We start from the raw sequence: 16,274 nt of genomic DNA, 5'->3' as shown, positions 1-16,274 counted from the left end.
AATCTGTACAAGAAAAATTAAACATTGAAGCATATTTTTCCATAAATGGATGTCTTCTGTTATTATGTACTTTTGTACACATTCTGACATGTTCTAGGATTAGAGTTCAAAATATCATTGACATAAGCTGTGCTCCATCCCTAAGCCATTCTGCTCTGTGCTCTGTTTTTTATTTACCACAATGATTACACAAATGTGTAAATACAGTGATAAAAATTGTAATATGTTGATAATGTGTTACTCTTGTTTTGCTTCTGTTTGTTTTACCCCATTTATGTATTTGGTTTGATGTGTTTAAAAGACCTTGGCAATGTAATATGAGCACCCTTTTTCATTTGCAAATGAGGTTAGTTATCATCTTGTTATGTTAATATTTTACTCTGCATTCGCTACAATCAAACCATCTGTTGAACTACCGATCTATTTATCCTTTTCAGTGGGTAAGAGTAAATCAGAAGACAAAATTAGATACCGACTCTGGTTAGAGTGGAGTGAAGATAAAATAGTAATGCACTTATATATTGTCATGTTGGTGTAATTTTTGAAGCACAAGTAATATTCATACTTTCAACCATTGAAATTGTTATATTAATATTACAAAACATGCATTATCATGTTGTAAAACTGTACATCTTGAACATCTACCTTCTGTTTTAGTGGACCTATGTATGTGATATGCATGTTGCCACTTTTTGCCATTCAAAGAATAATGACTGTATAGTAAACATGAATGAAATATACATGCTTCTTTCCTTGCAATTACATTTATTGGTTGTCATTTTAATCTTAAACCACTGGATGGCAGCAGAGTTATAGCTTTACTGCTGAGAAAAGTTGAAATTCGTAAACTGCTTTTCTTTTAACTTTTTGGCAGATTGGTATGGTCTACTATTCAGTGCTGACCTGTGCTTTATCCTGCCCGCTGCATTTTTACTGTGACATTTATAATATTTCCCCTAAGCTATGCTAGTGCTTTTCTTTGTCTTCTAATCATTTTGTTACACAGTTGGTAGAGGAAACACTAATAGTACCTTAAAGCATCTGTCCTATGCTCATTTTGTGCATCTTTGTGGCATTGTTTGACATTTGCCAGTCCAGCTGATATTTCTGGGATTGAACAAGTGAGCTATAATTCAGAGTTAGAGGATATCTGAATGGTGTTGCTTTCCCTGTTTTTATTGTTCGGGTAGTACAATGCCATAGAGACTGGGCTATGGGCATGTGGATTCTAATGATTCTTATATGAAATGTGATTTAGTTGGTAAAAAAGAAATACATTTGTTTGTCCTACATAATTGCATCGCTAACTACTACATAGCTGCATCCCCCCTTGTATATCTACATGCTGTGTCAGTCCCATACACCTTTAAACTGTTCATATATTGTACAGTCTTTATCTTAGCTGTAAGAATTTCCATAAAAATACCCCACGTACAGATATCAACTACTAGCTTGGAGGTTGGAAGATCTGGGGATGGTGGCTTGGGAAAGATTAGCTTTGTCAGCTTCTCTACTTGGGGAGGGAACAGTTTCTGCCTGTGATGAAAACACATCCCCTGTGATGGGGAATGTGTCATCACCACAGGGAAGACTGCCATCAAACTGAGACATTTGAGAGTGGAGCTTGCTGATGTTTTATATAGTGATGTGCATGACTTAACTAACTCTATACAGTTAGGGAACACCAAAACATCCCTTAGCATGCAGGAATGATGTATACATAATGCTGCAGGATGCTCTGCTGAACTTCACCTGCCCAACCCATCCCTGGGGAAGAGTACCAGTGGCACTTAAGATACAATGGTGTAGCTGAGCAGCTGGGAGTTACCACACATACAGTAAAGCAGTGTAGTCTTGTCTCTATCTTTAAATAGTCCTTTATCATTCTGGAGTGAAATAATTCAGATCACACAGCTGCATCCTTGCAGCTCCTGAGTTTACTAAGATCTCCATCACAACCCATCACATCCACAATACAAATGCACAGTAGACAATGTTAGGATGCACTAGCACTAGTTCCTAAAATGTCAGCAACTGCCAAAGCACAGTGAACAACATAACAGCCACCTTATAGGTTAACATTATTGGTAACTTAAGCCTTCCCTGGATGCGTTCTACATGAACTACAAAGTGAACTGGCACCACATCTGTGTGCCCTGTTCAATCACAGCATCACCTCAGGCTTTGTCCTTATCAAATGGCACACTGCTACAGTCATCCCTCTCAATAAAGGGGGAGCAACTACAGACCCTGGGAATTATTGCCCTATTAGCCTGACAAGTCTGATATGTAGGGCTATGGAGCGCATCATCATGGACCTAATTAACAAGGATATAGGGAATCTCCAAACTTTAGATCCCATGCAATTTGGTTTTGTGAAAGGTAGATCATGCCTGCTCAACCTGGTTAACTTTTTTGAGTCAGTCACCAGAGCTGTGGATGAGACAAGGTAGTTCATACAGCCTACCTCGATCTAGCCAAGGACTTTGATACCAGTCCCCACTCAAGAATTATTGATAAAATCATCAAACTAGCCATCGACCCCTATATCACTAGGTGGGTTGCAAATTGGCTCACAGATAGAATCCACAGTGTGAAAGTAGTGAACTCCAAGTCAGACTGCTGACCAGTCACGAGTGGAGTGCCACAGGGATTAGTCCTGGGTCCTCTCCTGTTTAGTATCTACTTTTCAGAAGTCCAGGCCAACACAGAGGGACTCTGGCTGACCAAGTTTGCAGATGACTGCAAGTTGGGAGCCATAATTAACTCCTCAAGTGATGCAGACATCCTACAGAAAGGCCTCACTGAGACCAATGACTGGCGTTGAAACCATGGCCTTAAGCTTAATGCCAAAAAATGCATTGTCATCCTTTTTGGGGGAAACTCAGTTCCCATTAACTACCACATGAATGGAAGCCCACTGAACACTGAAGGTGTTATAAGAGATCTGGGGACACAAGTTGACAGCAGCTTCTCCTTTGACCACCACATTGTCACTGTGGTCAGAAAGTCCTTCTATGTGGCACATCTCATTACCAAGGGTTTTGCATCCAGGAAGAAAGAGGTCATCATCTCTCTCTACTCTTCCCTCATTAGGCCAGTCATTCAATATAATGCCCCATTTGGCATGTACCTCACATAGACACATGCAACAGCTGGAAAGGCCACAAAAGTACCTCACAAATAGGATCCTAGGCCTTAAATACATGTCCTACACGGACAGACTCAAAATGTTCTAGCTATTCTCTGTCTCATATTGTCTACTAAGAGGTGATCTCTGTTTGACTGACAAAGCCATGTCTGACCCAGCTCTGTTAGAAATGCTACATCTAAAAAAATTCCAATCCCTCCACACCACATGCTCCAGAGACCTCAACCTCATTACCACAATCAACAGAACATGCTGGAGGGCCAAGTTCATAACCCAGAGACGGCCCATGCTCTGGAATAGACTTCCCATACATGTCAAGCGGAGCACTTCACTGGCCCTTCTCAAGAGAAATCTTGATGACTGGATGGGAAATAGAAAGTTCACCTCAGGGATCACTCCAGTGGCTCTATTTGATAGAGGCACTGGGAACTAACATTGGGCGGCACGATGCCAGGGCACATCTATGGGCTAGGATTGTAAAGGCTCCAGGGCCATTAGCCTAGTACACACATATGAACCTTTGAACCTAATGTAGCACATTACTTAACTCATTCACTCCAATGGAGCTCAGAAAGTTTTCACTGTAACTTCCAATGGGCGGAGCCTAAGCCTTCTGACAGAATCAAATCATGTTCTCACTTTTCAAATAAATGTTAATTTCTCTGAAACTATAGGGGTTATGAAAGAAATATAAATGGCAACCTCTTCAGCACAAACTATTTTTATAGTGGTAGTATTGTTTAGGTTCTAGGTCTTAACCTGAATTGTATAAGTCATAGTAAATACAGTAATTATTATATTTGTAATATTTTGTAAACAACTTAACAATATCTCGGCAACCACTCAAATTACACACAAACTGTCAGCTGCATTTTATTCATCTAGCCGAGAGTTTTCATATGAGGCTAAGGAGTTCTTTCTGTGTTATTTTGTTGTTCAGATATTTAGAAAAATGTGAACATTATATCTATATGAATTCATATCATAAAAACAACAGTTAATATCTATTTACCTATATGAGACAGAGGTCAGATATTAATGCAGTTGAGTTTGCCATTGTGTAAGGTTTAAGATAAAATCTTTTTAAAACCTTGTACATAGCATGAAGCATGGAGCATGGTTTTGGAATTATTGATGCAAATATGAACAAACAATATTTGATGCCTAGAGGCATCAGTAGGAGTTAACTGCAGATTCATCTGGAGGCATCAGTCGGATATAATGAGTTAAATAATACATGCATCTCCATGGGTTTGGGGTCATATATAATATAATATAATATAATATAATATAATATAATATAATATAATATAATATAATATAATATAATATAATATAATATAATATAATCAATAGTAATATCTATACCATGCTGTGCAATACTCAATGACATAGCAAGGATAGGGCAAAGGGGGCAGCTTCCTTGGATGCAAAGTAGTAGGGGGTGTGATCTGTAGATGCTGATTGGTCTTCATTGCAGTACATTATCAGAATTCAGATGCTGGTATTGAATTAGTAATCAGAACTGAAGTGTTTAGCGCTGCGCGTGTGGCATAAACTGTAGTAGCAGCAAGCAGTCTGCTACAGTTTAAGAGTAAAGAAGAGCATCTTTTGTGAAATGAAGTGCTTAGCGCTCTGTAACAGAAGACTTTTCTTCTCATCAACTTACAGTTAGGAGGTGGTGCAGAGCTGGGTTACGCCAGCAGGTGTGAGAATAGCTAGCTACACCTGTGGCTATACTAAACCTGACTTACCATAGATCATCCCCGGGATTCATGAAGCTTGCACCAGGCGCAGGCGTAGTGTAGGCGGAATAATGCCAAATATGGCCATCGAGCGATTCAGGTACGATCCAATTCCATGTGCACTACTGGCGTACGCCAGAACTGCGCAGCCCATGGCATAGGTATGCTAATCACCCCATGCGCAGTGTCGCACCATGCAAATGAAGGCAGATAGCGATTCATGAAGTGATGCAGGTGTAGCGTAAGCCCACGGAAATGTAAACCAAAAAACACGGTTTACATTTTCCCAAACAGAACATCGGAGCTATGGAAGCGGACCAGACTCATGTATTACAAAGTTAACATATGCCAATGGCTAAATACACAGCCAATGGCATAAGAAAAGATGTACAACACCTAAAAAACAACATTTAATGTCATGTCCACAGTAACGCACAGTACAACCGCAGGGCATGTGTGTGCAAACAGGAACATAAAGAAATTATATAAAAATGTCATAAAATCGCAATGTAATACAAATCAGGTTTACACCATAATATGCAATGGTAGGCATGGAACACCACAACCAAGGTGCATGGGTTGCTAAGGGCCTGCGACAGTGTTTGGCTCGATAACTATGAATTAGTAGTCAACGCCATGCAAATGAGGCAGGTAATACTGAATCACAAACGTCCCACCGGATGAAGGTTGTACCATATGGCATAGAGCTATAACACCAAGGAGTGGCTCAGAGGAGATACATGACATCAGCAGAGGGGTGTGCCACCGTAGCAGTAAGCACATTGGAGCAATGCAAATCTGGCTTGGCCGTTGCTAAGCAAAGCTGCAGGACAGGGGTGGGGAGGAAGGTATAGAATCGTTTAGCTGAGAGCACACATGGTGGCTGAAAGCGCATGTGTAAGGGGATGAAAATGTACCCAAAACCCAGTAAGCGGATGCACACACTGCGAACAATAGCACAAACAGGAAGGTCAGGGGAAGAAAAGAAGGAAATGCCGAAGTAGGGTAATTGGAGTACTAATGAGCAATTAACACCAATCACCTCACGGTGGCCAGTCGATGGCAGCTGACAAGTCTGCTCGCAGAAACCTGAAAAACAGGATAGGGGAGGCATTCGAATGCAAAGAAAGGAGGGGAAGCATTGGATTGCAAAGATAGGAGATCTGTCATAGCAGAGCAAAACAAACCGACATTAGACCGGCAATAGCACACATTACGCAAGATAAGCCTGGTCTAGGAAAATACAAATGAAAGCAGACTGCTGGATGCATGCCAGAAAATGGTAGGTGGAACATGCAGAAATGTAAAGGGAAGGTCAAGAGGTAATCCACGGCAGCCAAATGTAATTCAACACCAAAGTCACCATAATAGTAGTTCCGGTAGGAAAACACATAAGATACCCTGTAGCTACGATCGTACATACACACCCTATGACATCATCGGTGTTCACAGCACAATAGTGTAAAGTGTGAAAGCACCCTACACACACCTGTGTATTCCCAAACACTGCACCAAAGGTGTAAACACATGGGGAACTTTTAAAATGTACATGTTGGGAGCTGCCATAGCTGTGATTCATCAGCATGTGTTAGAGACTGACGGTGTTGTGGAGGATGATGCCGGCAACCACCACAGGCCCCGGAGGAGGAGAAGAGTGTTCAGGCCAAGGGTAACCTACCAGGGGCTACATGATCTGGAGATAGTAGAGCATTACAGGGTGGACAGGGACATCTTACAGCAAATAGTGGAGCTGTGCCGGCCATGCCTGAGAACCAGAAACAACAGAGGGGAACCCATCCCAGTGGACACAAAAGTATGTGTAAGCTTGTGAATACTAGCCACAGGTACCTTTCAAAGGCCAGCTGAAGATATAATGGGGATCTCACAGGCATCAGCATCCAGGGTACTACACCAGTTCCTGGATGCCATGTTACCACATGCCAATGAGCATATATACTTCCCCCGAACTCAGGAGGAGTTGGCCAGCAATATGCATCACTTCCACCATGTGGCACACTACCTAGAAGTACTGGGTGCGATAGACTGCACGCACATACAAATCAAATCACCACCCGGTGAGCATGGTAGGTGCTACATAAACGACAAGGGATTCCACTCCATCAACTGCCAAGCCATGTGCAATGCTCAGGGCATTATCATGGATGTGTGTGCTGGCAGTCCTGGAAGCTACCATGACTCCCATATCTGGCATGCCTCACAGCTGTATCAGGTATTTGTCAGGGGGGACATCCCATATGACCACCTTGTGGGGGATGCTGGCTATGCACTGGAGCCATGGATGATGACTCCCATCAGAAATGCACACACACCCATGCAAGAACGCCATAATGAGGCACACGCACAAACCAGAATCATCATAGAGTGTGTGTTTGGGATGTTGAAATCATGGTTCCGGTGCTTGGACACATCTGGTGGAGCCTTGCAGTACTCTCCAGGCACGTGTGCCCACATCGTCATAGTATGTGCCATGCTACATAATATGATCCTGTGGAAACAGCTGCAGCAGGGACAAAATGGTGAAGGCCCTAATAGCCCACCGCAATTGCCAAGGCCATCACAGGCACAGAGGGATTCAGACCATGAACACACTGTGCCAGCCCCAGTAGGCAGATGGAGGCGTGCCCAATATGCCTACGCCTTGGCAAAGAGGGAACATATAGCACATGCTCTGACAGTGCAGGGCCCTATGGACTGACACACCTCTCCACCTGCACACACAGTAAAATGGATGGCACACAAACACGACCACCTGTAAATTGTAATGTATAGGTGGCCCACTGTGTGAATCCTACATAGGCAGCCCTCAAACATTGTACACATAACAGATAATGGAACACGGAATGTCAACACCTGAGCAGTACATGCGCCTATCAGCATGTGGTGGTGCTGTGTGTATAGGTTCCCAGGTACATCGGTAGGTACATGGCCGATTGTCAGAGGCTATACACCAAACGGGGCAAACAGTGTCTGCTGTCACCACAACATCGAGTAACCAACTGTCCCTTAGTGGAGCAGAGGCAATCGCGGGAGCACATGTGTGTAGGCACTGTTCTGCACACAGTCATCACGGAGTCCCTGCTGCATTAATGAGGGGCTCCACACAATAAAATCATGAATGTTGTGTCAAGGCATGGCTTGTACCCATGACAGGTATTTGTCACCCCAGCATGCCCCACCTATGGTCGTTTGAAGGTGTAGCACAGTATCGTGTGTGGCTCACTGCGATATACATACCCAATGTCGGAGCACATCCAGTAAACATCACATGGACAGACCATTAACTGGACTCATCAATATGTAAACTAACTGAGTTACCCATGTGAGTGCAGTATGGAGTAACAGCCATAGTATACTCCATGTACAAAACGACATAACACGTGTATATATCCCAGATATCCATGTGTTAAATGCAGTGACCATCGTGCATGTTCCCGATCCCACGTCCTGCAAAGGATGTAACGTAATCCCGAAGGCACGTGTGATGCCTGTAGGATGCAGGTCATCAGATCATGTTTAGCACACATTAGCGGGAATATGCGTTGCCAACTGCTGGTAAGCGATGTTTAAATATGACTATAAGGATATGCACGAAACAGGGATAAGCTTCTCCGAATATCGCGCCGATCACGGTCAATGATGTCCAGAACAGGTGAAACCAGCATTATCCACCCCTGTACTAATAGCGCCTGCTCTGAAGGGTAAAACGACCACTGCCAGGAGTAGAACACTCAGTCATGTATAGAATCACCTAACACTATTGCTAGCCAAGATGTACCTATGGTAGAGTTGCCACCTCTGCAAATGACCAATGTGGGACATACATCAGATGTCTGTAGGCCGACACATACACCCGGTCAGTACGAAAATCAGAACTTCACTGTTTTGCCTAGATAAATGCTTATTCTCGTAATGTTTACTTACTTATTCTGTGTCTATAACATATAGGTGGTTCAGATACAGAATAACTGTTTTATGCAATTATTACATAAACTATAGGAAATAAGTATGTCCTACAATCTCAGCACATTTGCCATGTTTACAAATATTTTGCAGGACACAACTGCCCAAAGAGGGACTGTCCCTCGCAAAGTGGGACAGCTGGTAACCCTAACCTACGGCAGGTGTGTAATGTGACAGGTACAGACACAAACGTGCGGAGTCCAGGAAACAGTATACACCGACAAGTACACAATGAAAGGTGTAGCTTGCCTGTCACTTTCCGTCATATATATATATATATATATATATATATATATATATATATATGTACACATATATACATATATATAATACATATAGAAAGGGCGATAGAGTGATATATGTTAATATATATGGATTCAAAGATATCTGCAAATATATATAGATAGGACAACAACATTCCTAACACCTTGGAGGTACAAATAAATAGGATACCGCCAACTATGGAATGTGTAACATACCTACACGCATAACCACGAGGCTGAAAGACTGAAAGAACACAGTACTGGAACAGTACACCCGCGAGTAATAGTATGATGATATGAAGGGACATGTAATTACCGCTGCCGGTGTTGCGGTCCATGTAGGTACTGTGTTCAACTGTGTTTGAGAGTGCCGTAGTCTGTGTATGTGTGTGTTGAGGGTGCCGTGTGCATCTCCGTGTGACTGTTTTGTGTGTGTGTGCATCCGCATCATGTGTCTGTTAGTGCCAACTTGGAGGTAGATCATTGTGGTAGGTATGGGTATAGCTAGCCGTAGGCATACGGTTACCACCTATCCCACATTAGGAGGGACAGCCCCTTCCTGGGCAGGTGTGTCCTGACATAAAACATAACAAAGGGCAAATGTCCGAGATTGTAGGACATTAATATGTCCCATATATTATGTAATAGTTGCATTAAATAGTTATGCCTGTATGTAAGAAACGTAAATGTTACATGCAATATGATAAGTAGCCAAAGTCTCACAACAATAGGTATGAATTGAGGATAAAAGTATGTGCTATCCTGTGTACTGACTGTGGCTATGTGTCAGCCTGTAAACACCGCTGTGTGTCCCGCAAGTGTCCAACAATGGCCATATGAAAAGGTGGCAACCCATGGCAAAGAGGTTCTGTTACCAACACAACCACAATGACTGCAAATATCTGGGACAGAAATACACAGGATACCTGTCATTTAGACATATCCCATTACATATCGCTGCAATTCTGGAGGTATGGAAGTATCAACCTCACCTGCATACTATATAGAAACCAATTAACAACGGTCCAATGTAAAATCCCGTAACATAAGTCTATTAAATGATAGCTCTTTAATTAGGGATGGAGCCCACACACATATATATGGAATATGTAGAAATGCAAGCCCCACAAACCTGTATATGCTACGTACAACCAACGGCATCTCCCACACTAGAAACTATAGAAATACAGACCATAATAACAGCACAAACATCCAGTCAGTCAATTACATCTGCAGAACCATCGACATACCTTGTGAGAGACACAATTAAAGGCACCATTCATAATTGTAGCCATTGTATAATGTGACAAACGGCGATGTTACAGGTTTTGTTTGCAATAGTCTGTTATCAGACGGTTGGGATGACAGGTACGCCCATATGTTGATCCACATACTCTAGCTGTCACACACAATCCATGGGGGACATGAATCCAAAGTATACTTGTCTCTACACATAGCAGTTGCAATTACACACAACAAAACATAATACAGGCCATCTCCCCGAAGGTAGGGCAAATGGGTAATGCTCAAGTGGAGAATTCAATTATACCCCACTGTTGCCACGTAAGTGGCGAATGGAGTAGCTGCACAGCTGATGTGCAAGTAATTAGTCACTCAGGAACACCAATTGGTGGCAGGAAACCACATGTTACAGGTATCAACATATATCAGGATGACGTGCCAGACATTCAAACCATATGCTCATACCATATACCTGTTTAAGCAGTGTGAGAGAGATAAGCAGTGTGAGAGAGATAGAGACAAAAGTCCGGAACGATAACAAGGTATGTAGAACACTCGGTATGTAGGTTTATGTATAGCATGTTTTGTATTAATTATTTACTGCATGTATAGCCTGGTTTGCATTAATTAAAAGTGTCTGCAATGCATAAAGTGGGAAAACTATTTATGTAGTGATGTCTTGCTGAGCATACTTACGCTTGTAGAAACTGTGCATCCAGCAGTGGGCCACAAGGTACACATCACAGACACCACAAGGGGTGCTACATGAGTGCTTTAAACAGAACAATTCCATACAACCCGCCGTCTGTGGTAGAGTATGTCCGACAAGTACGTGCCATAGCAGGGGATAGTATATGTTGATATACTGTCACAGTAGGCATGTGCATGGGCATATAATGACAATGACATGTGTAAAGTGGTCCCGCTGTGCAAGTATGCTTTGCATTACGGGATACTATGTAAAATATGTGTAATGTATAGTATTGTAGGTAGATATGTCAGATATTCTACATAGCATAACAGGCATATCATGCATACCAAAGGTATCGTCCATTGGCATGTACAATAACAGGATACATATGGCTTGTAGGCATGGGACATTGTAATAGCATGATAGCTAATCTAAATGGAAGGGCTACCAAGTAACCATGCACAAAGGACATGTAATAGCTTCACAGGTTCATAGTGGGGTACTATGCAGTGGGCACGTGTATGTGTAAGCACAACTACAGTGTTCACACCAGTGGCACCTCTCTAGGGTAGTGTCCTGTGTACAGCAGAGCCATGTGTTACCTGCACCTCTGCACAGTGCAGCCACTGCAGTGATACCTGGCGTACATGTGTCCCCCAACCACCAAGGGAGATATCACATGAACAGTGCTACTGAGTGTCCCTACGTGATGTACATAGGACTCGTGTTCCAAAGCATGGTGAGTGTCCGGTTTGGGAATGTAACCCTCAAGCACATCCCACTCATTGTTGCATGTGTGCACATATCCATGGGCATGTTGCTCACAGTGGCTTTTGCTTATGTCGCGTATGTGGAGTATATCCATTAATACTGTTGTGGACATGGGCCCTGTCTGTTTAGCAGAGGTCACCCCTGAGTATGTAGTATACAAATGTGTACAGACATGGTGTCCGTAGTTCAGCCGCATACTTCAACTGTTGGAGCTCAATAAACATTAAGGCGTGTTAATGTTGTGGTATGTAAAGCTGTAGATGTTGTGTAAGGTACACCCTAAATGGGGTGGTGTACCCTTGAATGTGTGTAGAAGTCTTGGGTTCAGAGGTACAATGGGTGCCTATGTACCAGCTACACACCCAGTACAGATAAGTGTGGCCACGTAGAAATATATCCACACCACAGTGGCAATATGGTAACCACAGGAGTGGGTGCGACATACGTGTGTATTACGAACATGTACAGTGTGACATGTATGTAGGGGACTACCACCTATGTGATAGTCAGTGGGTGAATGGTGTAATGCAAAGGTAATGTTCATGCAGCTTGAGGCTATGATATTCATATCAGGTATCTGTCACAGTGACACCCGTATGGATAGAGTCAGTATCAGCTGGTGGATCAATCATGGTGCTTTGTATGCAGGGGTTTGTAAAGCTAGGCAGGGAAAGTCCCTCTGTGCTAGCCTGTACCTCAGGGAAGCATAAACTGAACATGAGGGGCCCTATAACTGAGGACTGTGGTATGCCAAGTGTAACTGAAATGCAGTAGGTACTATGGTATGCTACCCTCATTGTGTGTGTCCTGTCCATGAGCCACATTGCATAACATCCTAAGACATACGGTATGATGTGCAGGTGGATGTATATGTTGTCAATACCAGAATGGAGAACGGTGCTGTAAGGCAATGAGAGGACAATGTAGGATGTGTGGACCTCAGTACCATCATCAACTACCCTGGTAACTGTATGAAAGGAGTCCTCCAAGTGTAGGGGCCGTGCTCTGGCCCTAACAAGTCTAACCCGGGTGGCATCACAGGACTGGAGCCCACCAATGTCTGTGTGAATGACGTCCATGATGATGTGCTCCATAGCCATGCAGAACAGTCCAGTCAGGTGTGTAGAACTATAGTCCCACACGTGCATTGTGGCGCCACCTGTGTGGCGTGTGATAACTGTTGCTGTGTGCCATTCAGGGGCCACAATGTCTGATAGAAGACTATTACTGAATATAGTGGCCTAGTGGGGAGAATGTCGATCAGAGGTTAGTGGTCATCACAGCCTGGTACTTTGGAAGGTGACATGGGGCCAGTGTCCCAGGACATATAGAGTGCAGGTTAGTACTATGTTGGTGTGACCGCAGGGACACCGCAATGTTCCTGCATGGATTGTGGCCCTGTAGTGTGTGTGAGGGTGTAATGTTAGCATTGAATTCATCCGCCAGCATGTTTCCTACATCACCTGGGTCTGTAATGTTCCTGAGTGACTGTTGTATGTGAGAGCAGATGTGGGTATTGCCATTGACTACTGACATACCACCATAATGCCTTGTGGTACACCCCGGAATGTGTCGCAGTAATGTTTACATAGCTAGTCATGGAGTATGTGATGAGGGATCCCGTGGCCCTACCGAGGCTGACCAGTGAGCTACCCCACCCATGGGATTGTACACCACTGTGCAACAGCCTACATCTGTTGTTGTACATCATGTCCATGGAACATGACCACCAGAGTGGCGTCTGTTATCTGGTGTGTACCATCATGGCTCTGTGTGGAATAGCATGATCCATGCAGTCGTGTACATGCTAATGATGTGCACTGGGGTATGTTTCAGTGCTTGTATGTGCATTGTCCATCTGCACGTGTGTCATGACGTCAACAACCGCTGTCATAAGACGTCTGTAGTAGGTGTTGTAGTACTCATGTACTGTGTATGCCGTGAAGGGTGTGGTGCCGGGATGTGGCTAACAAGAGTGATTGGCATATGTTCAGAATCCACCAATGAGGGGATAACCCCAGGTGTGGAACACCAGTCACATGTTGGTAGTGTTCATGTCAAGGATAATGTTGGTCTTGGAGGTGGTGTGTATGGGTTGATCCAGCCGAGTGAAGGTTATGACTCAGGGATGTGTCGGTACATGAGTGGCTATCCCAGTTAAGTGTGGGGTAGTGTCAGTCACATGTCAGTAGTAGCTGTCTGAGCCCTACTGTACAGTACACCAACAAACGAGGTCTGGTAACCATGGGGTATGTTGTTGAATCTATAGCTGGTTACAATGTGTATAGCGGTTCTGGACACATTTAGTTGCACGTGGGGCACCTCTGATGCATTGTGCTAAGTAACTAGCCAGGATGTGTGTACAACATAGTGGAATATCGGAACACCTCAGCTGTGGGTGTGCCAGTACAGGTGTGTGCCTGAAAGGTATGGCCTGTCTATAACCTGTCATTGCAGGTGTGATCAGCAGAGCCTAGAGGCAGGTCCCAGTCACTGCAGAGATATTGGAGTGGTGCATTATAAGATGCGCCTTGCCTGCGTGCGTCACACAGGAAGATGCAAGCATTGTGTCACATGACCCCATGTCTTGCTTGCCAGTTCCCATTCCGCCGGTGACTGTTATTGGAAACTGTGCAAGACAGGCAGTATAGAAGCAGCAAGAGACTCACATGTGATCTGTACTCCCAGGGCTGACAGGTGCAGGTCATCTGTGCCAAAGCATTGTGTTTGACCAGGTCAGTCAAAGCAGACAGATACCAGATGCCTGTGGAATGACAGCAGAATCATACGCAACTGTTGAAGTGACACAGTCAGTCATTGTACAGTGGTATCGGGTCCGGATGAATGCATAATGCTCCCCAGGGCTTGGCCCAAACCTTCAGGGCTACAAGACTGGTGAGCTATTGCATGTCCCTGCACACGTAGTCTGTGAAGTGGCATCTCAGGGCAGTCACACTAACATGGAGAATGACAGTCACATCATACCTGGTGAGGTGTGGCATAGGTGCATAGGTTATGTTGCAGAACCAGTTACCCGACAGCAAGATGTAAGCGACTATCGCCTTGTGTAGCCTGCTGTGTGGAACTGCAGTGTGACCACCTACAGAGTCACCTATGACTGGTGTGTTGTGTATGTTATAACACCCTATTGGCTGTATGTGATGGGCACATGAGTCTGTGGGCTATAAGTTGGTGATGTTGTGTTCCGTGATGGGGGCTGCCTCTGGTGCCTACACAGAGTATGGAGAGGTACTGCACAAGTTGTCCCCGTACGTGCGGCCTGTGGTGGAGATCATTTGAGACTATGTGATGTGTGGGGTGTGTTGCGAATGTTACACATCCCAACATGACTGTCAGGTGCAGTCAGGGTTGGTGACAGCATTACCCCAGCAGGGCTGCATACGTGCATCCCCCACAGGCTGTAGTGTCGTATGTTGGGAGGTGAGCATTTAATGTGTACATGAGACAATTGCTCTATTACCACATGTATAACATATCCATCATATAGACAGGCAATAGCACTGGTATGTGACAGTTGGACATGCTTGTATATACAACCATGTCTCACAGGATATGTGAGTTACGTGTGTACAACAGCTGTTGTACCGTAAGCAAGCTGGAAATTTTCGGACAGCCAGTGTACCTGTGGGAAATGGTGTGGAATGGGTGCTATAGAAATCAGTAGCCTAGCATGAACATACAATACAGATAGGGTGTTGGATAATATCAACCCACAAGTGGTGATGACAGTCATAATGGGTGGCACCACACTATAACCCTGCTGAGTATGGTGTGCATGTCCATGAACCATTATCACTGTAGATGTTAGCAGTACAGATGTACAAGACAGTATGGATGTTTGATTACAAATACCTTTGTATGTCACAGGAGTGTTCCACCAGTAGCCTGTTAACAGACTCACAACTACAAAAGGTTCCAGAGTGACATGTGCATATCACACCAGTGCCAGCTACAGTAGAACAGGGTTAATGTGTTGTACTTCGCCCTCATTGTAGCCCACACCACACAGACAAATGTTAGGCATCTGTATATGTAAGGATGTGAATGGCCATGACCTATGAGCAATAACTGTGTCAGTGTTGTGAACAACATACAGAATGGGCTGTGTGGGTGAGGTGTGTAACATATGTGCACAGTCTGATGGATGATATCAGCATTGTCACCGCTAGGTGAACATCCCTGTACCCATTAACTACCACCTAAGCTGTGGTCAACATTATGGATACTGTGTAAGGGATGGTGCTGTGCAGTACACCGCCCTGACCTGGTGACGTCTCCAGGCCCCGTAGGTAGTCATACGAGGTACCCATGTCATGACAGGGTGCCATCCATGAGCACAGAGATCATTGGACAGGCATATACAGCACCAGGGTGACCAATATTGGATCATATATCACCTGTAAGGGGTA

Source organism: Protopterus annectens, chromosome 1.part2 (genome assembly GCF_019279795.1).
Source record: "Protopterus annectens isolate FY-2018-M chromosome 1.part2, PAN1.0, whole genome shotgun sequence".
NCBI lineage: Eukaryota > Metazoa > Chordata > Ceratodontiformes > Protopteridae > Protopterus > Protopterus annectens.
The sequence above is the reverse complement of the archived record's forward strand: the minus strand, read 5'-3'. Positions refer to the sequence as shown.